This window comes from Lathyrus oleraceus, chromosome 5, assembly GCF_024323335.1.
Source record: "Lathyrus oleraceus cultivar Zhongwan6 chromosome 5, CAAS_Psat_ZW6_1.0, whole genome shotgun sequence".
Classification (NCBI taxonomy): Eukaryota; Viridiplantae; Streptophyta; class Magnoliopsida; order Fabales; family Fabaceae; genus Lathyrus; species Lathyrus oleraceus.
The window spans coordinates 478,218,708-478,246,478 of record NC_066583.1 but is presented as its reverse complement, the minus strand read 5'-3'; the positions used below and the strand labels follow the sequence as shown (position 1 = coordinate 478,246,478).

At 36.9% G+C, this 27,771-nt stretch overlaps 1 long non-coding RNA gene across 1 annotated transcript; it reads right to left on the bottom strand.

Annotated features, from left to right (window-relative positions):
- Positions 1 to 1,695: 1,695 nt before the first annotated feature.
- LOC127085558 (uncharacterized) lies at positions 1,696 to 3,133 on the bottom strand. The gene is made up of 2 exons (XR_007789174.1): positions 2,447 to 3,133; positions 1,696 to 2,343 (listed from the first exon to the last, which is right to left on the bottom strand). It is a non-coding gene; the product is annotated as an uncharacterized LOC127085558 (long non-coding RNA).
- Positions 3,134 to 27,771: the final 24,638 nt, after the last annotated feature.

Below are 27,771 nucleotides of genomic sequence, written 5' to 3'. Positions count from 1 at the left end.
TTGATTTTATTTTCTATGCTTATTGAACTTGAATTGAGCTGGATTTTTGCATGAGATTACATATGGATGTTGAGAATACATGTGAAGTTTTTGTGGAGTTTTTGAAGGCATTTCCTATTTGATTGGGATTTTATTTGTTGTTTAGTCATTTGTTGACCATTTGTAAGACATGTTTGTATTTGATTTGTGAAATTCTGGTTATTAATTGGATGGATGTGAAATTTTGTGGAGTGATTGTAGACATCTTGAGGTACATCTTGGTTTTAGTCCCATTCATTTATCATATTTTATTTCTGTTTTATGATTGATGGAAGTTGATGCTTGTTTTGATGCCTTGTGTTGGCTTGCTTGAACTTGTCTGGACTTAGTGAATTTAATTTCCATACTTCCTCTGGTCCAAATAGCATGAAAATTGGTATGTTGCTCATTGAATGTGTTCTGTTTAAGCTTGAATTTTCTGGGAATTTATTGAGCTATTTTGGTATGGGTTTGATTGTGATCATTCTGTTTGCTCCAATGTGATTCCAAAGTGCATAGTTTGACATGTTTTGTTCATAAAATAGATTTGGTGCATAGTTTTGATGTGAGACCAATTGGACCTTATTCTGGAGTGATTTATCTTGATTCTTGTTGAGTTTCACTTGCTGTTTTAAATTTTTCATCTCCTTTTGACCCTAGGCTTGTCCTAGTGGTCTTGTTTCTCACGTTTGGATGTGCTTTTCAGGTTAAGAAGCAAAATGCTTTAGGGAGATTAATGCAAGTTGATTGAGTTTGGTTGATTGTTATGAACTAACTTGGTTTATTTTGTAGGATGCTTGGCTCACTTGAGTTGATTGTGCTTTGCACATGTGATTGATTGTGTTGACTGTTGATCCTTATCTTGTCTGTTTTGACTTTGTGATTGGTATGCTGACTGAATTAGATTGATTTCAGGTACTTTAGTCGCTAACAGTTCATCTGTGAACTTGCTTTGTGCTGCTGCTTGGTTGTATAAACCAATTGAGGTAGAATTTCTTTTCTCCATGTAGTCTAGAAGACCTGGCCTGTTGTCATACCCCAAAATTTGCCTCACCCTTCACATTGATTTTATAGGTCACTAACCCCTCACATTTGCATATCATCCTCATTCATTCATTTCATTGAATAAGCATGGTTCGCCACAAGCAGGCATCCTCTTGGCATCATGTTAATAATGATTCTGATTGATTATGACTTCGTATTGATTTCAATTTCAAATTAACGTTTGAAGTTCAAATTGATTTTGAAGTTAGATTTGATCTTTGAAAATAAATTTTGGTTTTAGAAATCATTTCGTTCTTTTCTCGAATTAATTTTGGAAATTCAAGTTGAGTTGGATGATCCGAGTTGATTATTGAAAAATCGAATTGATTTTAGAAATTTGATCATTTTTGCATTGAGCCCATTCCATTGTTTTTCCCTTAAACCCATTGAACCACTCATGTTTTTTGGTATTATCCAATTTACAAATTCTAAATCCATTAACCATTCATCCAAATCCAATTTCTTTTATATATTCATTTAGAAAATCCACCCATAAACCAATCAAAATCCTTTTTCATTTACTAACCTAAATATCAATTTATCCATTTTTGAACCATTTTTTTTGAACCATTTTTCTAAATCCATTAATCCATTTTACATCAATATCTATTTATCTTTTAATCATATCCCAAATATCCAAATTCATTTCATTTACAATTTCTAAACCATCATTCAAATAATACTTTACATTGTTAATATACATTATGGAAAGGAAAAAACAAAGTACATCCAATGCCAGTTGCAAGAAGGAAATCAAAAGCTAGCGCAAGCCAAAGCTAAAACCGCGGCAACAAGCGAAAAGCCACAAGCTGCATAATAAGTGCAGCAATAAGCCATTATCAACTACAACACCAGCAGTAAAATGCACGTGCCAATTTAAAGAACAACAGCTTGAACGAGCCACCTGCAAAATTCCAACGCAAAGTTCAAGCTAACACAACAAAAACTTGAGCTACTTCCGCAAGCCGACGGCAACAACCAAGTTATGAAAACAACAGCTCCAACACAAAGTACCAATACCAGCTTCATTAAGCCAAACTGCAAAACGGCAATAGAAATGAAATAAACGGCAACGGAAAAATCAAACTTAATTCTATAAATTCTTCTTCCCGCTCTCAAATATTTTTTCCAGATTCTTCTTCCTCTCTTCAATTCCTTCAACAACCGTAACAAACTCACAAAAACCGGTAACCGCCACTTCAACCTCCATTCACAAAACCTTCACCACACCAACCTTCAATCCACTTCATCACCTTCAATCCAATATCACTCTTCAATCATCTAACAGAATCCACAATGAAAAACAACAAAACATGCCATACAATGACTTAACAGAGATAAGAAAAACCTCATCCAAGAACCTACAACAGAAGTAGGTGAGTACCTGAACCGGTGAATCCACAGCTTCGATTCCGCTTTCCATCTTCGAAGTTCCATTGCGCCACGAGTACGCTCTCCCTCTTCGCTCTCGGTTTAGCCGATTCTGCAGGAACTCACAGAACGAACAACCAACCGCACCGTCAACACATCGATTCCGGTAGGTAACCACTCTCTCTTCAATTTCTTTCAATTCGCGCACAAGAAAAAGAAACGAAGTTAATTCAGTCTCGGTCTCGATGTCGATTCAATGTTGAGAGTATCCGCGAATCCGATTGTTGTTCTTGGTTCTTCATTGGAGAGTTCATGAATTCGTGAGGTAAGACGTCGAATCTAGAGGAGCCAAGGAGCGTGATACGGATCTGAACATGCAACGGACTTGTGCGAGCTTCGTCGGAGTCTTCTTGGCCGCACAATGCGATGAATTCCTTCGGAGAAACTCCAGCTCATTTTCGATCCAGGCTAGTACGCAGGTGGATAAGAAGATCGGAGATCCATTCTTTCCTATCTGAAGCTCGAATCCGGGTTTGAGGTCAAGCGGATCAATTCCTATCCACACTTCTCATGTTGGACCTACACCCCTTGTCCATTGCAAAGGCCCGGCTCCAGGATTTTTTGTTGTTTTTCTTAAGTTTTTGTTAAGTCCTTTAATTAGAACTTAGGAGTTAATCAATTAAGATTTAACTGTTTTTGGTTTAATTAGAATATTATTAGTTAGGTTAATTAGTTCCATTAGGTTAAATAGCTTAATAAAGAGTTAGATTTAGATTAAGATTTTAGAATATTAGAACAATTAGAATTAATTTTAGGATTTAGAATAATTAGATAATCTTAGATTAATTAGAAATATTAATTTTGGTTAGAATTTAGATTTAGAATTAATCAAGATTAGGTAATGATTTAGAGTGTTAGAAATATTCTTAGAAATAATATTAGATCTAGGTTAGGTTAATTGTTTTAATAGAACTTACTTAATAAAATAGAAATAAATAGGTATTAAATCATAATTGTGAAATGACAATTTTACCCCTAGACTTAGAAGTAATTCAATCTTGCATGCTCCCTTAGTTTTATGACTTATAGAATATTCTAATTGGTCAATTAGCCTAACTATTATTTCTCATGTGGTTAACCTTAGTTCTAATGCATGTTTAGATAGAGTTTAAATTTTAGAATTAGCTTTCATTTGAATGATTTTACTTACGCACATCCCTTGTACTTTACATGTACCCCCCTCCCCTTTCTCATGTACGCATTTACTTGCTTTCTTTTATTGCTTGTTAGCTACTCCTTAGGCATTAGGAACGTTCACCATTTCGCGACCAATAATCAAACCCTTGATCCAACGTCAAGTGGTCTCTTTTTCAAATCAAATTCAATAAACAAACCCTTGATCCAACGTCAAGCGGCATTTTCCAAATCAAATTCAAAAACATAATAAATGGCGATTAGGATCGTACGTCACGAGCCTTAAGCGATAAAGAAGGGATGAGACTGGAGCTCTCCTACACTCATCCTGATGCTTCGAACACAAGACGCTCGACTTGACCGTTTGAGGTATTCACCTTTATCCATAGTCTTTAGCACAATCCTAAATCAATAACTCATTTCTCAAAACATAAAAACAACTCAACGCATTCAAACCTTTTGTTTGAGCCTTAGGGCGACACATTCGAAAACCGTTCTTCAAGGTAATAAAATCAACAAAACAAACACAAACAATTTCAAAACCACGAACTACGGACGCTCTGATTTCTCACTTCAACAAGTGGGCATACGTAGGCACGAGGATCTATTCCTTGGCGAGCACACTAATTTAAAATCTACCTCCACTCCGCAAAACTTTGGCAAGCAAGCATTCGATAAACAATACACACATAAGCGCAAACATCCTAGATGGTTCCCATGGAGTACCATGGATGTGAGGGGTGCTAATACCTTCCCCTTGCATAACCGACTTCCGAACCTGTTCGTGGTTGCGATGACCATATTTTGGGGTTTTCTCGATATTTTCCCTTTCCTTTGGAATAAATAAAAACCGATGGCGACTCTGTATTTTTCGCGTAGCGACACCTGTTACTTGGCCAGACAACTGTCTGAAGTCCTCCTTAAGAGGCAATGCCTGTGATTGTTTATATTTGTCCCCAAGCAGGAAAAGACCTTGATTAAGGCAATTGGCAGAACCCAAGGGATGTGCAATCCATCCCCTGCTATTCTTGTTGAGTCGTCTCTCTGCTCACACCACTGTGTTGATGCATTGGGACATTAATCCAAGATCCATGTACAGTTGTACAGTTGAGTCAGAGTCATGAGTGTATAAGGGTTCCCACTTTCTGAACCCACACTCCTTTGTCTGAAGCTCTCCCTGGCCAGGGATAAGAGCTGTGAGGCACACCCCTCACTTCCATTTCATCTGGCTTCACCCTGACTCTCAATGTCAGGGTTAAGAGCTAACATCACCTGACACAGTTGTGTTGCTTTTGCAACTTAACCCTTGATTGAGCCCACCTTGTCTGGATATAGTGTGTGCTAATTGCGAATGTTTGCTTTGTTTTGATTATGCTTGCATGCTGTGCTTTGCCTGTTTAGGATTAGCTTGCTGCCTGTGCAAGTTAGGATAGAAACCATAACATAGGGCAATGATGCATGACAACATCTAGGCTCGAGTCCAGCTCCCTAGTAGTGTGTCTCCCTTTGTATCTGGTTAGAATTTCTTTCCCGTTCAGGGGAACTACGTTGCCCTGATCCTCATACCAGATGAGGTACGTAGGCAGGAGACCGTGCGAGGTCTCTCCGGGCACCTTTTTTCTTTTTTGTGTGTGTTTGCTTGACAGTTGCTAGGCTCGAGTTCCCGACTCCTTAGTAGCTTGTTTGCTTGTTAACCCTCTTGTGTGTCAGGATATGGATGTAAGCCCAGCGATTGGCTGTCCGTATCCTGAGTGTGTTTGTTTGGTTCGGAAGCCGATGTAAGTCCAGCGATTGGCGTTCGGGTTCCAGGTTTGCCTGTGTTTGTGTGTGTCTCGTTTGGCGTGCGTGAGCCGAACTACGGCAGCTCTGATTCTCGTTCCAGACGAGATACGTAGGCATAGGATGCGATATCCTAGCGAGCCCTCTCCCTTCTTTTCCACCTGTGTTGTTTGTGTGTGATGTTTGTTTTAGCAACCTTAACCTATCTTTTGAGCGTGGATCCCGTCGAGTACGACGGATGCGTAGGGGTGCTAATACCTTCCCTTCGCATAACCGACTCCCGATCTCATTCTCTTTGGTCGCGAGACCATGCTTTTCCCAGGTTTACTTCGAGCGTTTCCTTTCCCTCTTTTGGGATAAATAACGCACGGTGGCGGCTCTGTGTTGTTTTTGTTTCAGCCCGCCGGTTGTTTTTCGCAGATGCGACACAAGGTGAAACCCAATACAATGGAAGAAGGAAACCAAATACTAAAACATGTAGTGGCTCTATCTACGAAGGGCAAGCTATACCTGAAATGGGAAGGGCCTTTCTAAGCATGACCAAAACTATCCCATGGGGTATACGAGCTAGAAAGCCTAAAAGGAGAAGAAATTATGAGGACTTGGAATATTATTAATTTAAGATATTATTCAGTTTAATGGAGCCTCTAAGGCCAGGCATTATGTAATTTTCATTTTTATTCAATAAAACAATAACCATTCTGGTGGTACTCTTTCTCCTACAAGGGTGGTGTTATTATATAGACATCATAATATTTTTACATAACCATGCATGATACGACATATGAAAAACTTATATGATCAACTTACAAGACTATCACAACACTAGTGAGACTCTGAAACTCTCTAGGATATCCATAAGAATCTTAGTAGGACTCTGAAGCCTTCTTAGGTATACATCAAAATCTTAATAGGACTATATCTCTCTCCAGGGTATCAATCAAAACCTTAGTAGGACTTTGAAGCCTTACGAGGAATCCATCAGAACCCTATTAGGACTTTGAAGCCCTACAGAGAATCCATCAAAACCATAGTGGGACTCTGAAGCCTTATGATGTACTTTATAGAACCCTAATAGGACTATCAAACCATGAAGGAATGAAAGAGCCCTCAAGGGACTCATAAACCTATGGGATAGACCCTATGCACAAGTAAAATTTGAACCATTACACGTAAAGTTCTAGTAAAAGTCAAGATCTAGTTTGGCAAAATCGTAAAAAGAAAAAGTAGAACAAAAACAAAATTCAATAATTAAATAGTGGAAAGATTATAAAGGGCCTTAACAAATGGAAAAATATTACTAGAATAAATTACAAAAAGGAATAAAAATTGAAACTAATATCCTATGAAGGGGTACGTCTTCGGGCGAGACCCTTATTGGGACAGTCTTTGCCTCTATGCAAAGAAAAGGGAAAACAAAAAAGACAACTCATAAATAATCAGGAATAAAATTCAAAATTAGGATATCAAGAAAGCATCTAACATAGAAAATTCATAAATGTTAGGAGACCCCCTTCAAGCCAAAGCAGGTTTGGCACCCCCGTAATGGAAAATCTCTCCAATAGATTGATCGTCTTTCTCTCTGTCTCACTCATCTTGGTCCGGCCATAGCCTATTATAGGAATGGGATTAACCGTATAATATAAAGGAAAACTATGAGTCTCATTCGCTTCATAAATGACCTAAAGACATCGGCCACTGCCTCTGACTCGTAAAAACTTATCTTTCTATTATTTTTTGTTGGAAGTGTAATGGGAGAGAAGATTTTACCCAAGGATGACACTCCATGAGATCCATCCAACCATGTTAATTCCTTTATTCTCATAGAAAGAAATAAACATGCCCTTTGTGTAAGAACAAGATTTGGTTCTGCATTTGGCCTTTAGTTTTGATGATAACAATGCATTGTTTCTTAGAGAACAATTTTGTACACTAATGGCATTTATATAGCTTTTGCTAACCAGTTCTGACTCTGAAGAATTGACGTGCGACGTCATTAGATTTTGGAATCAACACACTCTGACTCTGAAGAGATACAAATGCTTTACAATATGATGTCAAGTTCTAGAATGCTCTTAGACAATGATTCTGATGAACGTTTGTGCTAAAGCTTCTGACTGTGACTCTGATTGAAGAGCCTCTGAAGAATTGTCATCCTTCAAGATTTTGTGCTCAAGTTTTGAAGATTCTGAAGAACAAGATCTGAAGACCATGTTCTGAGGAACTGTGTCAAGACTCTGAAGACCAAGGTTCTGAAGATTCTCTAAGCTAGTCTCTTGGTCCTTCTAAGCATGCCTCAAAATTATTTCATCAGAAGCCTATGAAGATTAGAAGATAAGATCAAAAGGTTTTGCATCAGAAAAATAGCACACAATACAAGATCACCCTTCCTTCCACTGCGCTGATTTTGTGGGCTAAGGACAATACTAATGTACCATTTTGTCTCCTATATGCAAACTGTTACACAAAGAGACGATTGTAATTTTCTATTCCAATTATACCCTCCAACGGATCTTTTAATTGACTATATAAAAGGAGTCTTAGAAGAATGGAAGTCGTTGCTCATGGCTTGTTAATTCACTGTGCAATACTATGCTCATACACACGCTTTTTTGCTGAAGTAAATATTTTTTGTGTATATTCTTTGTTAACACACAAGAGTTGTTGCTCGTTATTTTATGAGATATTCATTGTATTTAACTTGTGTTAATCTTCTTTCTTAGAAGCAATAGTTGTAAACACACACTTGTAAATCTCAAAGTTGTTTGAGTGGTTTCCTTGAGTGACTAGGCTTTAGTTAGATAGACTCAAGAAGACAAAGATGGTTTGTCTTTGTGGTGTCTGTAATCAGTTTCAGCTATAGTGGATTAATTCCTTGTTGAGAAGGAAAAATCACCTTGGTAGGATGTACTAGAGGTAGCTTTGTTAACAACAAACCCGTATAAAAATAACTTTGTTATTTTTCTTGTTCATGTTATTGTTTGATTGAGTTGGTTTTGAAAAAGCTTTTGTTTTTAGAAATCCAATTCAAACCCCCTCCCCTTTATTGTGTTTCTTGCCACCTTCACTTTGTAGGGGTAATACTGAGAATCTGACATAGGACCTCGAAACCTCAGATAAACATTAAGTATTATGGAAGCACTTGGAAGAGGAAACATTAATAATCTTCAGGATCTCGGACTACATGATGGTGAAAGTGATACTAACTCGGAAATCTCTATCACACTAGTGTAAAAATAAAAACACTCGACCTCTACCTATCAAGGCCTCCACATGCAGATCTTGTTGAACATAAAACACGGATCCAAAATTACACCGATCTTATTCTCGATGTTGGACAGATCCAGATCTAGCTGAAAAGCTTGGATCCAATCATCTTTAAGACATATCGAATTGATATTCATTACCTTTTCACAAAAGGAGCCCATATTAGAAACTATGAGCGCCGTGACAAATTTAGGCAGACTTGAGGAAGAAGACACTAAATTAGTGTCACTATCACTAGGCGATTCGCTCATTGAACTGTCATTATATGTGCTCTCATGACTACCTGAAAGCTTCATCATAACTAACTGTCAATATACTCTCATCCTCGCTAGCATTTATTCTATAATTCACACAACTCGATATTGTTATAGGGCTCTAAGACCTTATCAGATGAATGACACTCTCGTCCTTACACTCTCTCACTTATAGATAATGAGTTAGGTTTTAAGAAACCACATCGAATGAATGAGGATTTTCTCATGAAGATGATGTGGAATCTCATCACTAATCTCGATGACTTGTGGTGAAAGGTTCTTCTTTGAACGTATGAGAGACATAATGATCTCAATATCTCTGGTAACTCTCAACCTTATGATTCTTTATTATGAAAAGATTTTGCGGGGGTGTGGAGTGATTTTCATCGTCATGTGGAGTGGAAAATTGGTCATGGTAGAAAGGCCAATTTCTGGTTAGATAAATAGGCTCATAATGTTGGTGATTTGTTTTCTTTAACTTCACAAAGTTGCATCAAAATTATTAATTTCGAGAATGATGTTTTGAGTCAAGATGGCGATTGGAAAACGAGTTTCTTGCGTACTAATTTATCGAAAAATATGGAGAATTTGGTGATTTCATTTGCGACATCATCTTATGTGGACGAGTTTGATAGTTTATGATTTAGAGGTAATACCACTTATCATTTTATAATTTAAAGTGCCTATAGGCTATAAACATGGATTATTCAAGCTACAAAGGGTGGTTGGTATTTTGAGCTGGAAAGGCTCTCACTCTATTCAAACTTTTATATGGTTGGTTGTTCATAAACACCTTTTCACAAACTTTCGGAAGAACAAAAAAGGAGTAAGAATTTCTCATATTTGTATTGATTGAGGATGAAATGACACCCTATGTCATATGAGATTTGGATTTGCCTCCCAAGTTTGACGTGCCATTTTCCATCTAATTGTATGATTGATTTATTTACTTTTAAATGTAGGGATATGATTTTCAAAATATCAATAAAAGGGAAATTGTAGTTATTGACACTATTCGACAAACTATCTTCATAACCACTTGATGGTTCTTGTGAACGTGGCACAACGAATTTATATTTTAAGACAATCTTCAACGACCAAATGATCATGTGTTGACTATGAAATACTTTACATGAGGAATAAATAGACAATCTTCTCAACCTCTTAACAGAAAGTTGCAGTCAAATGAGATGATCTACATTTATTGGAAGAAGCCTTAGATGAATGGATAAAGTTTAACATTTGTTGCTTGCAAGGAGGCTGATTATTTTGTAGGGTGTGACGACTTATTTCGCAACTCGGAAGGGAGTTGGATTTAAGGTTATATAAGAAAAATTGGAGCTTATGACGCATTTCATGTTAAAATGTGAAACATGTATCTTTGTTTGAATAAGGTTTTATAGAAGCATATTTATCATCTTATTGTAGAAAGCGACTCAAAATTGTGTTAGACATGGTGATGGGTAACTACATTAGTGAGAGATTTCTTCTTTAGTACATCTCACTCGACAATTTTTAACTTTAGATTAACATGTCCAATTTTGTCATACTTATTGAGAAGGAAATCCTTGCGTTGAATAGCTAATTAATTTTAATTTATCTCAAATTTCTTTAAATGACACTTACATGGAAACTCTTTTGTGAGCTTTATAAACTACTTTTTAATTGTATCATTAGAATTATATGACTAAAACCGTCAATTTAATCTCATTGAACTTATATCCTCATTTATACCACAATTCACTTATTTAAGTGCCTAAGTGAAGCATGTACATCATCCATTTTATATATTTAAACATGAACATGGAATAATCACAAAATTTCTGATTGAACTTGTGCTCTTACATCTAATATCTATGCATAATTGATTTTATGTGATTGATTATTATACCAATGTGAATATTATCCTATAATATTTTTTTTAATTAAATAGAAAAATACATTTTTTTATTGTTATAATTCTTGATAAAATTCACTTTTTATTTTTGCTTGAAAGAAAGGTTGGTCATGTCCAACTTTCTAAATGACCACCTATTACTTTGGTGAGTAAAGTTTTATGTTTTATTTTTATTCAATAATTTTTCTTTATTAAAAGCATAAAAAGAAAAGTTATAACATTATGATCGAATAATATTATTATAATATTATATTTTATCTAATGTGACGTGAGACAAGCGTTAACATCAAGAATTTAATGAAGGCATTTTATTTTACTTGCGACTAGATAAGTGAGTCGACATTGTAGAAGCTCTTACAACATGTTTTATACATTTTCATAATTTTAATATTAATATTTCTATAATTATTAATTTATTATAATAGTTTTAATTATTTATTATTTTATCTATTTTTAGATAATAAGTAACTAAAAACATTATTATACAATTATAACTAATGTAAATTCAGTTTTAAAAATTAATTAAATACATAAAACAATTCTACAAATGCAAAGTAAAAATGAAAAGAGTATTTATTTTTCACTAACATCTACAATAAATAATTAAATACATAAGTAAATACTGTAAAAATCTCTCTCACTCTCCACTATACAACATACTAGATGATATAAAACATTAATAAGAATAGTGTGTCGTGAAAATAAACTCATAGTGTTTCTCTCAGTTCTTGAAGATGGCTAGTATTGACAGCACAATTGAAGCTCCGATCATAGCCACAGAATTTGTAACAGTTCCGGCAGCTCCGACATCAGGGCCGGGTGCTGGAGCCAACGAGGGACTGAGGTCTTGAGCGGAGGCAACGGCGGCGAAAACAACGACGAAAAGGAAGGAAAAGATGTTGACAGTGGTAGCTGATGATGCCATTGTAAAAATTCTTAACAGTGAAAAAGAAAAAGCGGAATTGAAAATTACAGTGGAAATGTGAACTAAGGAGAAGTTTTTGTGTTGAAGAGAATGTGATTTATGGTGATGGAAGAGAGTGGAAAGTATTTATAGCTAGATTTGGGAAGGAGCGTGGGACCCACAAAAACGTGGACAGCTGGAAATGAGAAACAACTGTGTAGGTGTTGTTAACGTATGAATGGCTGTTTTGTCTGGTTGGCGCCGTTACTTAGTTGTTTCTTTACGTTACTTAGTTGTGTACTATGCTTTTTGTTAGCTAAACAGCTCATGTTGATTGGTAAAGGTATTCAAATCTCTTTTTCCTTGAAGAATTCAACTTATCAACAAGACACATGTTTTATCACACAAAAAATTAAAACAAGACCTACGTACATTACATTGAGTCTTAGATTTTTTTAACAATTCAAAGATTGGCAATTTTTTTAAAGAGGGGTTCAAAGTTTGGTGATATTTCTTTGAAAGTTGAACATAACTAGTGAGATTGATTATTGAATATTATTTCTTAATATTAATGTTATAAGATGTGTGTCTACGGGGTGGTAAGCGCATGTCGGCCGTTTAAATATGTTATGCAAAAACCTATAAGAAAACGGGACCGAGTAGGCATCGTGTAGCGGACAAATATTAAATTGTGATATGTTTCATGAAAAATAGAACGGATTGGATGAGTTTGCAGTCACTACATTTTTTTAAGTTTAAAATTATATATATATATATATATATATATATATATATATATATATATATATATATATATATATATATATATATATATATATATATATATATTCGCAAAAACTCAAAAAATGAGATAGAACGGGATGAATATATTAGAATATACGTACCTAAAACTTTGAACGTTATCGCATAAAAGTGCAAGTAAAACAAATATACTCAATGAATTAGATTTGTTTTACCACCATTGTGTTTATCTATTTGAGGATATCCCCACAAGATCCCATATGACGATGGGTATTCCCATGTTATCTTTTCCAGACAAAATTGGGACACTGTCATTCATTTGGTGTGTCATTAAGTTTAGTTTAACCTTTTGTTTCTATTGATAAAATATTTACTTGTTTAGATTCTTAAAACTCTTAAAACGGATTAACTTGAGTTGATATCTAAATTTGGTCATAGTTCTAGTTCTATGTTGTTGAATTGTAATTCCTTGTGTCGAAGCAGGTTGCTTAACAGAAGTAAGGAAGTGTCGAACCAGGTTGCTTAACAGAAGTAAGGAAGTGTCGAACCACTTAGACCTATTTTAGTAGTGTTAGCTATTTTGGGTTTTTATAGTTTTGGGCTTTGACTTGAGGTCTAAGTTAACCTAAATCTATAAATAGGGGGAGTAACCATTATTTTGTAATGAGGTGAATATAGTATTCACAACACTTGTAATTCACAGTATTTTGCAGTTGCAAAGTGAATCAGAAGTTTTCCATATTTTGTGGGCAGAGAGAAACCCTGCAAAATTATATTACTCTTCTCCTTCATCGTTCTTTACTTTCTTTCTTTCTCCATTGTTCTTCTCTTTTCTTGGTTATTGTGTGGGTAATAACAATCTTGTTCATCAAGATTGATTGAAATTCTCCATAGGTTTTGGAGAAGTCGCGACAGATCAAGAAAAGGTTGCACATAAAGAATTGAAGAAGAAAGATTATAAAGCTCTCTTTATAATCCATCAATTTGTTGATGCAAATAACTTTGAAAAGGTTAGTGATACAGAGTCAGCGAAAGAAGCATGGGAAATTCTGGAGAAATCGTTTGGAGGCGCGGAGAACGTGAAAGAGGTGAGGTTACAAATTCACAAAAGAACGTATGAATTGCTTCAGATGGAAGACAATGAAAGCATAACTGATTTCTTCACCAAGGTTACAAAACTGGTGAATCAAATCAAGATATGTGGAGAAGTGTTGATATCAAGATCTATTGTTGGAAAGATCTTGAGGTCGTTGGCTCCAAAGTTCGACCACGTGGTAGTAGCCATAAAAGATTCGAAAGATTTGTCAAAATTAACAAAGGAATAGCTTTAAGGGACGCTTGAATCTCATGAACAAAGAATGGATGAAAGAGCTGCAGGAAAGTCGAAGAGTGATATGCCTTTGCAGGCTCAATCAGCGAAAGAAAGTAAAGGCAAAGGAAGTTGGAATGACAATAAAGGCAGAAGAGACTACAACAATTCGACTGGTCGAAATCAACAAGAAGGAAATTGGTTGAATTAGAGAAAACCCTGGAATCAAGGCAACCAAAGAGGTGGTGTTGCAGGTAGAGGAAAAGGTGGTGGTCAAAAGTCAGACAAGAGTCACATTCAGTGTTACAATTGTCAAAGGTATGGTCACTATTCTAGTGATTATCCAAAAAAGTAGAAGAATCAAGAAACTTATGCAAAGCTGGCGAAACATGAAGAAGAAGAGACGTTGTTGATGGTTACAACAAGAGAAGAAGAGAGATTCAAGGACCAGTGGTACTTGGACTCAGGATGCTCATCACATATGTCTGGAAGGAAAGATTGGTTTGTCAACACAAAGCCCTCAATGAAGAACATGGTGAAATTTGCAAATGACAACACTCTAGCAGCTGAAGGTGTTGGTGATGTTCTGATTATGAGGAAAGATGGCAAGAGGTCAGTAATTTCAAATGTGCTGTACATACCAGGCATGAAGAGTAATTTGGTCAACATAGGGCAGTTGGTCGAAAAGAACTACAAGATATCGATCAAAGATAAGATGATGAGAGTTCCCGACTCAAATGGAAGGTTGATCTTGAAAGCTCCAATGTCTCATAATAGAACCTTCAAGATTGAACTAAATGTGATGGAGCATAAAATCTTCTTCCAATCTCTCCCTCCTTTTAAAATCTTCTTTGCTTGTGTTTGTTTTCTAAACTTTGACCATATTGCAAATTAGAAACTTTGGCCTTATGCCATTGCATTTTCAAAACTCTTTTCTTAATCAAATTTGTAAATAAACTTAACTATACTTTACTTAAAATTTCAAAAGACAAAAAGAACTAACACTCATTCAAACTATTTTTAGGTCTCTTGTGCCATTGTTAAACTTAAAATTTTGTTAAAAGCAATGCACTCACTTTGAAATTGATACCACGAACTACGAGTTTTTGATCCCTCATTTTTATGTTGGTACCTAGACACAAGTCCGAATGTCTTGTCAAACACAAAAATATAATTAATGAATTCTTTTCTCATCCCTCCACTCCATTTTATTGCAAACATCATTTGTACAAAAACACATATGCACACAAAAAAGGGCTCCCTAGAAGTACCTAGGATACTTTGGGTGCTAACACTTTCCCTCTGTGTAACCAACCCCCTTACCTGTAATCTCTGACATTTTATTAGTTTTGATTTGAAAACTTCTTATATTTAGGGTTTTGTTCGTACTTTTCCCTTTTCCCTTGAAAACAATAAAAGCGCGGCGGCGACTCTGGTTTAGTTGACGTCTAGCTTATCCGTAGTTTGATGGTCATGAATTTACCGCTACAACTCCCTCGGGATGTTGGGATCTAACGGTACCCCTTTATTTCCTCTGTCCTGGATGGATGATCCAATAATAATCATGGGGTACGACTCAACATTCCTTTATATTGAGGAGAATAAGACTATTTACATTTTGTTGCAGTTTGATTGTTATGGACTACCGATAAATAATTAATCTTTGGTTGGGGGTTGCAAGCATCTCACATCCTATATATGTAAATAACTTTTAACTTAGTTTACAAGCTTTTGTATATTATTTATTATTCATGTATTGTTTTATGGATTAAATGGCAAGGATTTCGATCGAGGAACGTGCGCAAAGATGGAAGAAGCTAAAGTCTGCTAGTACGGGTACCAATAAAAGATTAGATCACAAAGAAGGTCAGGGCCGGTCCCGTGCAAGTTCAGCATGTGCTGCAGCATAGGGGTCCAAATTTTGAAATTTTTAATTTTTTTCATAAATATTAATAAAAATAAATAAAATGTTATTAAAAAAACTCAATAATTGAAAGAAATGTTAGTATAAAAATCCATTACATACAAAAATCAAGATTGATCAAAACTCAAAATAATTATAATTAAATTTATTTTTTATTAATATATAATTATATTTTTGATATATTTTTTTTAATTATTATAATTGTATGTTTTAAAAAATTTGGACTCATTTTTAAAATTAGAACGAGACCTCCAATATGATTGAGTCGGCTCTGAAGAAGATTTGGGTTGGAATTCAATTGTTAAGTTAGGAAGAATGCATACACGACTTTTCTAGAAGAGAATGAAAATATTGTTTTTCCTTTTTAGTAATTTAATTTGGAGCATAATATTCCTAGTAATATTTTGGATTTTTTTTATGGAGATTGAAGCAAAACAAACTGCCAAAAAAAAGATAATCTTAGAACGAAAGAAATTTTAAGAGCATGTAGAGAGTTTTTTCCATTAGGGTGCGAAGATAGTGAAACATTTTCTCATTTACTCGGCAATTGTACTTATTTGAAGATTATTTAGTCTGAAACATTTAAATGGTCGATAGTTTCTCTAACAAACCTCAAGAGATAGTAACGAATTTTGGAAATCTTTGCATGATTGTTTGGAAGAGAAGGAGCATCAGATACATATATAGCTTGTATTTTGGAAATTTTATATATAATAGATGTTAAATGATTTATTATTACATTTTTAAATTTTATAAAATTGTACTCATTTTATGAAAATTCTAAATTCACTCTCAAAATATTTAAAAAATTGTAATAAGTCTCTAATAATATTCAAATTTTACAAATTAATTCCTTTAAATTTTCAAGAATTATAAATTAATCCTTATTTTCTTATTTTAAATTTGATGAAAAATTTAAAATTTATAAAAATGACCTCAAAAATCTAACAATAAATCAATTTAATATTTTATCCAAACCAAAATATTTAAAAATAAATAAATTTCAATTTAATCATTTAAATTATTTAGAATTATAAATTTCTTTAGAATTTCCAATTACTTCATCAAACCTTGCTTTTAAGTTGGGTTTCTTTAAAGTTGATTTTGCTTTATATACACCATTGGAGTGGTACTGTCCGAAGTTTAAACAGTGAATTCTAACAATGAGAATGTGGTATTGTTTTTTTTCACACCTAATAAAATATTAACTTTATTAATAACATCTGTACGAAGAAAATATATAATAATAATAAAGCATAGCAGCAAGACTTTTAAAAAAAAAATAGCAGCAAGAATAATTAAAGAAAACTAGACAAGGCTAAAAAAATTCATTCTTTACTTTTCACTAACAACTACAATAAATGAATAACTATACATCAATGAACTCGTAACAATACAATAATAATTGCATAACAAATAGTAAATAGTGTTCCCTTTCCACCAAATTCACAAGAAACTAAATGTACTCATTTGATGTTTGTTTTTCACTTCTTGAAGATGGCGAGAATTGACAGTACAATCGAAGCTCCGATCATGGCGACCGAACTTGTAACAGATCCGGCAGCTCCGGCATCTGGACCTGGTGCTGGAGCGGAGGCTAAACTGAGGTCTTGAGCGGAGGCAAGGGAGGCGAAGACGAAAAGGAAACAAAAGATGTTGAGAGTGGTAGATGTTGATGCCATTGTAGAATTGCTTAACAGAGAAGAAAACGTGTAATTGGAAAAAATAATAGTAGAAAATGTGAAGTAAGGAGAAGCTTGTGTGTTGAAGAGATTTTGATATATGATGATGGGAGGGAGTGGGAAGTATTTATAGAAATATTGAGGACGGCATGTGGGAGCCACAACAAAGGCAGGCAGGTGGTGAAGAGAAACAGCTGTTTTAAAGTATGAAATGAATGGTTGTCAGGTTGGTACCGTTACAACTTTTTCTATTCAACCCTCAACATTGACCCGTGTTACATTCTTCTTGGGTTGATGACAGCGCATGAAAACATTAACCAATTTTTCCTATATATTCCAAACCATCAATATTAGGAAAATAAAGTTGGGAAGTATAGATATTCGGGTAAAACATTCCGTGAAAATATCGGTATTACATAATATTTTTCTACGAAAGTAACTCATATTTTCAACCTATTCAAATTATATCTTAATGTACTTCATTTTTTTTAAAAAGTAACGACAATGTTAAAACAATTGACACCCCTGCTTAAAATTTCAAAGGCCATGTTAAAGCAATTGGTGTGTTGGTTATCCAATAAATCAATGGTTATAAAATTCAACTACTTGCAGTATCAATTGAGAGATATAGAAAATTCAGTGAATTCAAGTTTGTATTTTATCCAGATTCAGGTAGCGGTTTGCAGCAGAATATATTATTGGTCTACAGTTGAGAAAGAAAAGAAAGAACGATGGAGAAGAAGAATATTTTTTACAGAGTTTCTCTCTGCTCACAACCCGTGAAAAGCTTTTTTATTCACTTTACAATTGAATTTTTTTATATTATGCCTTCTTTATTACAAGAATAAGGGTCACTTCCTCTCTTTATAGATTTAGGTTAACTTACTCCATAAGTCAAAGTTCAAAATTATAAAAATCCAAAATAATTAACACTACTAAGAAAAGGCCTAAGTCAAAATCATGTGTGAAACAACATGTTTCGACACTTCGACACACTAATACAACTCAACACACTAGGTGATTCGACATTTCCTTGCTTCTATCGAGCAACCTACTTCGACACAAGGAATTACAATTCAACACACCAAATAATTCATTGTCTCTAAGCTATCTACATTCATTACAGCTCTTAGTCTTCTGAACACTTCGACCTGCACGCTCTTTATCATGATGTCTGCAATCTGATTCTCAGTTCTGCGGTGTTCCGAATTCGTCTTCCCATCTGCTACCTGATCTCGAAGATAATGAAACCCCATTGCGATGTCCTTACTTCGACCATGTGCTATCAGATTCTTCGCCAGATTAATAGTTATCATGTTGTTGATCTTCATGGTAATTGCTCTATGATTCTTTGTTGTTATCTCTTCGTCCAGATTCACCATCCACGTTGCTTGACATGCACAAAAAGAAGCAGTTATTTATTCTGCTTCGCACGATAATAAGGCCACTACTAGATCCTTTCTCGAACTCCAAGCAACTAATGCACCACTGATCAGTCTCCAATTCTACTTGTTTTCTGACACTCATTCGGCACCTTTTCACGAAGTTGGTAACACATTAGTCTACTTGTTTTATTGTTCTGTTTAGTAAATTAGATGTTTTGCATTGTTATTTCAAGTTGTTGATTATATTTGGTTTGCATCATTATACCCCATTTTATGTCTCTTTGTGGTAGTTCTATTGGTTTCTGGCGTAAACAAGAGTATCAAAGGGATATACAAGCGAATTGGACGTTCCGGGCCCGTCAAAAGAGGAAATTGGGCAACACAGTAGTCCTGACACGGTCACCCGTGTTGCTCAACACGGGTCGTGTCAGGAGAGGACAGCTAGAAGAAGAAAACATTGAGCTTACACGGGTGCCCGTGTTAGCTGACATGACCCGTGTCAGCTTCCATGGAGGGACGTGTCAAGACTTCTTCACTAGACAGCCAACACGACCTGTCGTGTTGCATGACACAACCAGTGTTGGTTGGGACACCTCATTTTCCAGTTTTTGCTGTATTTTGGCACGGCTGATACCAGAGGCATTTTGGACTTTTGCTACATCAAATTAGTCATCAGGAACTATTTAGGGGATTTTTGAATATGGAGAAGGGATTTTTCACGATCACAAATTGGAGACGATAAAGATTGAAGCGGTCAAAAGCGGCGAAGAACGGAGATCCTTCAAGAGCGGATGCGATTGAAGATCAACGAAATTCCCATCCTTTTGTAATATCTCGTTTTTATTTTGTATCTTATTTGAATAATATGAGAGGCTAAACCCCCCAATTCCAGGGGGGTCCCTGAATTGATCGTGTAATGACTCTGAAATTATAATTTCCTTAATACATGTTATTTGTTGCTAATTTCACTGTGTAATTTGCGTAATGCTTTCTTTATCAGAAAAATCAAGATTGATGTATGGTTAACAATTAATAGGATTCAATTGTTAAGGTTTTTACACAGTGAAACCATAGATATCACTAGGACTGGGGATACCCTATGGTTACCGGTTTATTCATGTTAAAATTATAATTGCTTGGTTTCATCATAATCACCTAAGGACTTAGAGGTTAGATTGAATGACTAAGGTTTCCCTCTGAGGACTTAGGGGGAAACATTCTTAAGATCTGGTAACTGAAACACTTTTCATTATTAAGAAGATATACACTCAAGGGTCATTACAGGAGATTCTCATACACCATCCTTGGCATATTACTATAACTTGTGAAAAGATTTATTTTATTTTCTCTTGCAGTGACATTTTACAAAACCCCAATTATTAGTTTTGTTCAATTGAGTAACAATTTGCACATATATTGATGCGCAATCCTCGAGATCGATCTTTGGGAAACATCCCTATTATTACTACATCGGCAAAAATAGTACACTTGCTATTTTCCCAATCAAGTTTTTGGCGCCGTTGTCGGGGATTGCCAAATATAAGTTTAAATTATCTCAATTGAAATTTTGTTGCTCTGCAACTAAAATTTATTTTTCGTTATTGTAATAATTTATTTCGATTATATCAACTAATCTGTGTCTGATATTTGTATGCGAGGTAAGGCCTCAACTGATTTTCCTTTTGATGCAGAAATCGAGAGAACCCTGTGGGCGAGACTCAGGCAAGCTCGATTGGCCAGATTGGAATCAAACGAAGAACAACTTTCCATTCATTCAGATTCAGGTTCCGATAGAGAGATCGAAACTATGTTTGATGTTACACCGCCACCAAAAAGACTGTTGGGTGACTACGGAGGTGCAAATGCACCAACCGGCAGATTAACTATTGTCAACCAACTAGTGAACGTGGCTAATTTCCAATTGCATCCGAGTACTATTAATCCGATTGAAGAAGCATTTTACTGGAAAAGTGAATGAAGATGCAAACAAGCATTTGCAGAGGTTTCTGACCATGAGCAACACTCTAAAAATTAATGGTCTCACCGAAGAAGCCAAGAAATTGAGAATGTTCCCGTTTACCTTAGCGGAAGAAGCCGAAGACTGGTTTTATTCTCTACCTGCCGGTAGCATCACATCTTGGGAAGAAATGGAAAAAGCCTTCCCGAATGAGTATTTTCCAGCGTCGGTATTTCTGCGGAAGAGGTATGAAATTCTGAATTTTAAGCAGAAAGACGGGGAAACTTTGAGAGACGCTTACAAGAGATTCAAAAGAGTCCTGGTCGCCTACCCAACTCATAATATGGATCCAACCGAACAGATGCAGATGTTTGTGAATGGTCTCAAAATAAAGACCAAACAGCTGAACGATACCACAGTCGGTGGTTCCATAAATTTTTCAACAAACACCGGTATCAAGAAGATCATTGAAGCTATTGCTGCTAATGAGTGTAACACCTCAAAATTTGCCCTCCTCTTCTTTTAAAAAAAAAAATTGCAGGCTATGAGCCGACCTATGGTCGACCATAAGGGTCAGCGCATGGACCACGGGTCAGCGCATAGCAGGCTATGAGCCGACCTATGGTCGACCTCTCGTGCGAAAACTCAGTTTTCTGAGTATTTTCCACTGTGTGAAGCTGTTTTTGGGTTGTTAAGTTAGTTATTTTCCAAATTTTGTTCACACACCTTATTTTCACTTAATCACAATAAACCAATTGCTAATTACACTTTCAGTATGATTAGTACAGCATATAAATACCATAATCATAACTGTTTTCTGATTAATCACAATCACATTTCATTTCTCAGATCTAACAAACTTTTCATCCAAAAACCTCTCAATTTTCTTCAAACTTTTTCACACTTTTTCACCATTTTCCATTGAATTGCTTCATTCTTTTTGCTGTTTCTTGCGTGATCTCTCTTCTGCAGGACCTTGTGAAGAACTGTTGATCAAAACCTTGGCTAAAGCATTGAGGAATCGGAATTGTTGCATCCAAGAACATTCATGGTAGTTTGAAGATTCTACAATCTGGAGCTGTTTTGAACTGAAAGAACTCTTCCATTCATCTTCTGCATCATCAAGCATTATCTATTTTCAGCTTTTGGACTTTGAAACGCGTGAAATCACCAACTGCATCATCATAAGGTTAGATTTCGATTTCAACAATTGCTAAAATCATGATATGGCTTGTGTAGATCTAAGTTCATAGAGTAGCATGCAGCTTGTAGAATTGATTTTCATTGAGAATCGAGTGAGAAATCTAGAATTGAAGTTTGACATGTAAATGTTCTTTTGATCGATTCGAGTTGGTTAGCATGAATTAGGTTAATTAACTTCATATTCGTGTTGTGCTTTGTAAGATCTTTCCAACGGTGTATGGATTGTTGAATTTGGTTGAAGTTTGTTCATGTTGGATTTTGATGGTGAACACGTGATGAAGCTGTCCAGAAATTGCCAGAATGCGTGCTAGATCCATGTAGTTGTCACTGTTCATGCTTAATTGTGTTTGCGCGCTAGCTTTTCAAATGTACCACTGTTCAATCCTGCTGTAGCGCGGCCTCCTTGGCCTAGCGGTTAGTGAGGAAGCCTGCGACCGCTACGTACACGCTTCGAGTCCGTGCTGTAACATTTTGTATTTTGCCTTGCCAATTTATTTTCCTTAGGCTTCATGTGCATGCCTTAATTCCACACATTTTTTTTATTTTTTCCTCAACATCAAAAATCCATATCTCACTCGTTTTTGATCCAAATAATATGCAATTTTTTGCATCATTCTCCTTGTGATGTGCTCCATTTTTTGGTGATTTTTAATATTTTTGTGCACGTGTGGAAAAATTAAATGCCTAGGGATTGTTTGAATGTCTCATTTGTGTACCATGCTCACCATTTTGATCATACAATCTTGATGCTTCATTAGAAATTTTTGAAACTTTGCAAGCATGTTCTAGACATCATAAGGAGTGTTTTGATATGTGGTTTGCAATTTCTGGATTCCTGGATTGAGAGTTATGACATGATCTTTGTATGTGTTACACTTTGTGCCATGCCATGCTTAGTGCAACTTCATGATTTTATTTACTATGCTTGTGGACCTTGGTTTGAGCTGAATTTTTGCATGATTGATCATATGGATGTTGAGAATACATGTGAATTTTTATGGATTTATTGATGGCATTTCCTATTTGATTGGAATTTTCTCCCTTGTTTGGTCATTTGCTGATATTTTGTGACACATGTTTGTATTTGATTTGTGAAATTATGGTTATTAATTGGATGGATGTGAAATTTTACATGAGTATTGTAGACATCTTGAAGAGCATTTTGGTTTTGATCCCATTCATTTATCATGTTTTGTCACTGTCTTATGATTGATGGAAGTTGATGATTGTTTTGATGCCTTGTGTTGGCTTGCTTGAACTTGTCTGGACATTATGAATTTAATTTCGATACCTCCTCTGGTCCAAATAGCATGAAATTTGATATGCTACTCATTGAATGTGTTCTGTTTAGGCTGGAATTTTTGTGGAATTTATTGAGCTGTTTTGGTATTTGTTTGAGTGTGATCATTCTGTTTGCTCATTTGTGGTTCACAATTGCATAGTTTGACTTAAATTGTGCATGAAATGGATTTGGTGCATAGTTTTGGTGTGAGACCAATTGGATTCTCTTTTTGCTTGATAAATCTTGGTTTTGGTTAATTTTCACTTGCTGTTTTGGATTTTTCACCTCCTTTGGACCCTAGGCTTGTCCTAGTGGTCTTGTTTCTCACATTTGAATATGATTTTCAGGTTGAAGAAGTAAATGCTTTAAGGAGATTAATGCAAGTTGATTGAGTTTGGTTTATATGCTTGTTATGAACTAACTTGGTTTATTTTGTAGGATGCTTGGCTCACTTGAGTTGATTGTGCTTTGTACATTGCATTGTTTGGTTACATTGACTGTTGATTCTTAACTTGTCTGTTTTGACTTTGTGATTGGTATACTGACTGAATTAGATTGATTTCAGGTACCATAGTCGCTTTAGTTCTTTAAGAACTTGATGTGCTGCTGCTTGGTTGTATAAACCAATTGAGGTAGACTCTCTTGTCTCCATGTAGTCTGGAAGACCTGGCTTGTTATTTAGCCAGGCAACTGTCTGAAGTCCTCCTTAAGAGGTGATGTTTGTGATTGTTTAACTTTGTCCCCAAGCAGGTAAAGACCTTGATTAAGGCAATTGGCGGATAAAAGAGATATGCAATCTATCTCCCGCTATTCTGTTGAGTCGTCCCTCTGCTCACACCACTGTGTTGATGCATTGGGACATTAACCCAAGATCTTGTACAGTTGTACAGTCGAGTCAGAGTCATGAGTGTAGAAGGGTTCCTCCTTTCTGAACCCACGCTCCTTTGTCTGAAGCTCTCCCTGGCCAGGGATAAGAGCTGTGAAGTCTCATCTTCACTCACCTTTCATCTGCTTCACCCTGACTCTCAATGTCAGGGTTAAGAGCGAACACTACCCTGTACAGTTGGCTTGCTCTTGCAGCCTCACCCTTGTTTGAGCCTCACTTGACTGGATATAGTGTGTGCTACTTGTGAATGTTTGCTTTATTTTGATTGAGCATGTGTGTTTTGCTTTTCCTGGTTAGGATTAGCTTGCTATTGTGCAAGTAGATAGAAACCATAACATAGGGCAATGATGCATGATAACATCTAGGCTCGAGTACAGCTCCCTAGTAGTGTGTCTCCCTTTGTATCTGGTTAGAATTTCTTTCCCGTTCAGGGGAACTACGTCGCCCTGATCCTCATACCAGATGAGGTACGTAGGCAGGAGACCGTGCGAGGTCTCTCCGGGCAACTTTTTTTCTTTTTGAGTGTGTTTGCTTGTTAACCCTTTTGTGTGTCAGGATATGGATGTAAGCCCAGCGATTGGCTGTTCGTATCCTGAGTGTGTTTGTTTGGTTCGGAAGCCGATGTAAGTCCAGCGATTGGCGTTCGGGTTCCATGTTTGCCTGTGTTTGTGTGTGTCTTGTTTCGGCGTGCGTGAGCCGAACTACGGCAACTCTGATTCTCGTTCCAGACGAGATACGTAGGCATAGGATGCGATATCCTAGCGAGCCCTTTCCCCTCTTCTCCCACCTGTGTTGTCTTCAGTGTGTGTGTGTGTGATGTTTTGTTTTAGCAACCTTTTTCTATCGTTTGAGCGTGGATCCCGTCGAGTACGACGGACGTGAGAGGTGCTAATACCTTCCCCTTGCGTAACCGACTCTCGATCCCTTTCTCTTTGGTCGCGAGACCATTGCTTTTCCCAGGTTTACTTCGAGCGTTTCCTTTCCCTCTTTGGGATAAATAACGCACGGTGGCGGCTCTGTGTTGTTTTTGTTTCAGCCCGCCGGTTGTTTTTCGCGGATGCGACAGCTGGCGACTCTGCTGGGGATTCATGATTGTATGTTGACCTGTGCTGGTCCATCTTCCCTAAGCGAGTCTCTCCTAGCATTCTAGGATAGGGTTTAGGTTGCTTGTGTGGCTCTATTTATTGCATTTATTATTCTGATTATGTATATATTTGCATAAATGTTTGCATGCATCATACTATCTTGTTGCCGTCCTTTGTGCAGGTGGTTCCACTGTTTGGGGTGGATGTTCTGAGTGGGGCTAAAACCCAGGCCCGAGTATACACCTAGGATTAGTGTGGCCTCATGTTCCTCACATGCCGGTTGGGCATGCTGTTGCGACGTGACATACCACAAGCCGGACGAGGTTCATCTGAGAGTGCTCTTCCTCAGTGGGGTTTTCCACTTTGGTTGGGTTATCTCTTTTGAGCTATTGACTTCGGTGACCGATCATTTCCCGGATCTTTGGTTTAGACGATCTTAAGGGAGCTACAATGACACACCCGAAAGGGCAAACCCATTGAGTATCTCTGCCCGATTGTCGAGACTATTATCCGCCTTAGGATGACCTGATTAGAATTTACCTGTGAGGGGAGGGTGATTCTTGCAGATGCATGTTCTGTTGGTGACTTTGATGGTGACTATTGGTTCCGTTGATCAGAGTCATATTTATAAGTCGGATTTATGGACCTTTGTTTCGGAGACGCCGAAGTGCTGTCCGAGTTATTTATCAGTGGGGATCTGTTTATTTCGGGATTCCCCGGGCCGATTCAGAGGATTATGGTTATCTGCTCAGAGATTGTTTGGTGATGATGATGATGGTGTATCTTTCAGTTTCGTTTATTTCGGAACCCTTGAGGTGGATTTGTGGTTACATTTTCCTTCAGATGGTTGTGATCAGTTCAGAGATCAGGGCTGTGATTCAGAGCAACAGATGTTCAGATGACTTGGAGGATGGCAGTGCATTGCATTCATTCATCAGCATCATTACATTTTGCATTTATCTGCATCTAACACATGTTTATCCATATGCAGGGACATTTTTGATCGAGATCCTGGTTGAGAGACTTCGTAGACATGAGGAGGCCCAGTTTGAAGGATTATGTCGCCTATAGCTTCTTTGACCCAGAGATCAGTGCGCTGAAGGATATGATAGCTTTAATTACACCCGACCATGTGGGGATGTTTCGAGAGGCATACGGTGGTATTCTGAAGATGGTTTTCAGACTCACTGATAGAGATAGGAGTGCCATTCATACTCTCCTCCAGTTCTATGATCCTGGTTTGAGGTGCTTCGTTTTCCCAGATTACTTATTGGGGCCTCTGATGGAGGATTATGCTGATATTTTGGGCATTCAGATCAGAAATCAGGTTCCTTTCTATGCTACTAAGGAAGAGCCTGATATTGGAGGGATTTCCCGTGCTCTTTATTTGAGTCCGGAGATGGTTAAGGGGAGTCTGAAAGAGAAGGGGAAGTTGCCTGGTTTTCATCTGAGTTTCCTAGAAGCTAAGGCCAAGGAGAATGCTGAGTTAGGTAACTGGGAAGCTGTCTGTGCTTTGATTGCTGCGGGCATTTATGGGATCATTCTGTTTCCTAATCAGAAGAGCTTCGTGGATATTAATGCCATCCGCTTGTTTGTTCAGAGGAATCCTATCCCTACTTTGATTGGAGATGTCTATTACTCGGTCCATAACAGGAACGAGAAGAGGCGTGGGGGATTGATCCGATGTTGCACTCAGCTGCTATACAAGTGGTTTATGGGATATTTGCCGTCCAGGGGTGCTTTTGTTCTTCTTGGCCAAAATGTCAATTGGGCGACCAAGCTGATGGGTTTGAGGGCCAGAGACATAGCTTGGACTCACAGTAGTGGGGTTGGACAAGACTTCATTTGCAGTTGTGGGGGTTTTCCCAATGTGCCACTTATAGGAGTTCAGGGTTGCATTAATTATAACCCGACACTTCTTAAGAGACAAATGGGATTCGCTATGGAGCTTCCTCCGTTCAAGAGTGAGGTTCAGGAAACTTTGGACTTCCCGGTTGAGGGCAATCAGGCCAGGTTGAAGCAGGTATCTGATACATGGCGCAGCATTCAAAGGAAAGGCAAGTTTTCTTGGGGTAGAGCCAATAACCGGTCTTTTCCTCCGTTCGATGACTGGCTCAGTAAGAGAGTGGAGCTTACTTGTCTACCGTTTCCTATGGTTGATCCTTGGTATCCGTTGATTGAGGAGTCTCCTTCTTCTGTTAGTATGGAAGAGTTCCTGGAGATGAAGCGGGAAAGAGATCAGTTGCTTACGGAGAAAACGGAATTGGAGATGAGCGTCGCTCGGGTTCAGATGGCTAATCAGGAGATCAGAGTGAAGATGGAAGATCAGGATAAGCGACATGCCTTGGAAGCGAAGCGCTTTGAGATGGATACTACCTACTATGGGAAGGTCAGTCAGGCTTTGGCATCTTCAACAAAGGAGCACGACATCACGAAGGAGAAGCTAGCCAGAGCTTCAAAGGTCATCGAATATGAGAAGAGGAGGCAAATTCTCGTGAGGGATCAGAGATTGCTGAGTGGGAGGCAAAGCTGAAGATCAAGGAAGCAGAGAATGTGAAGATCATCGCC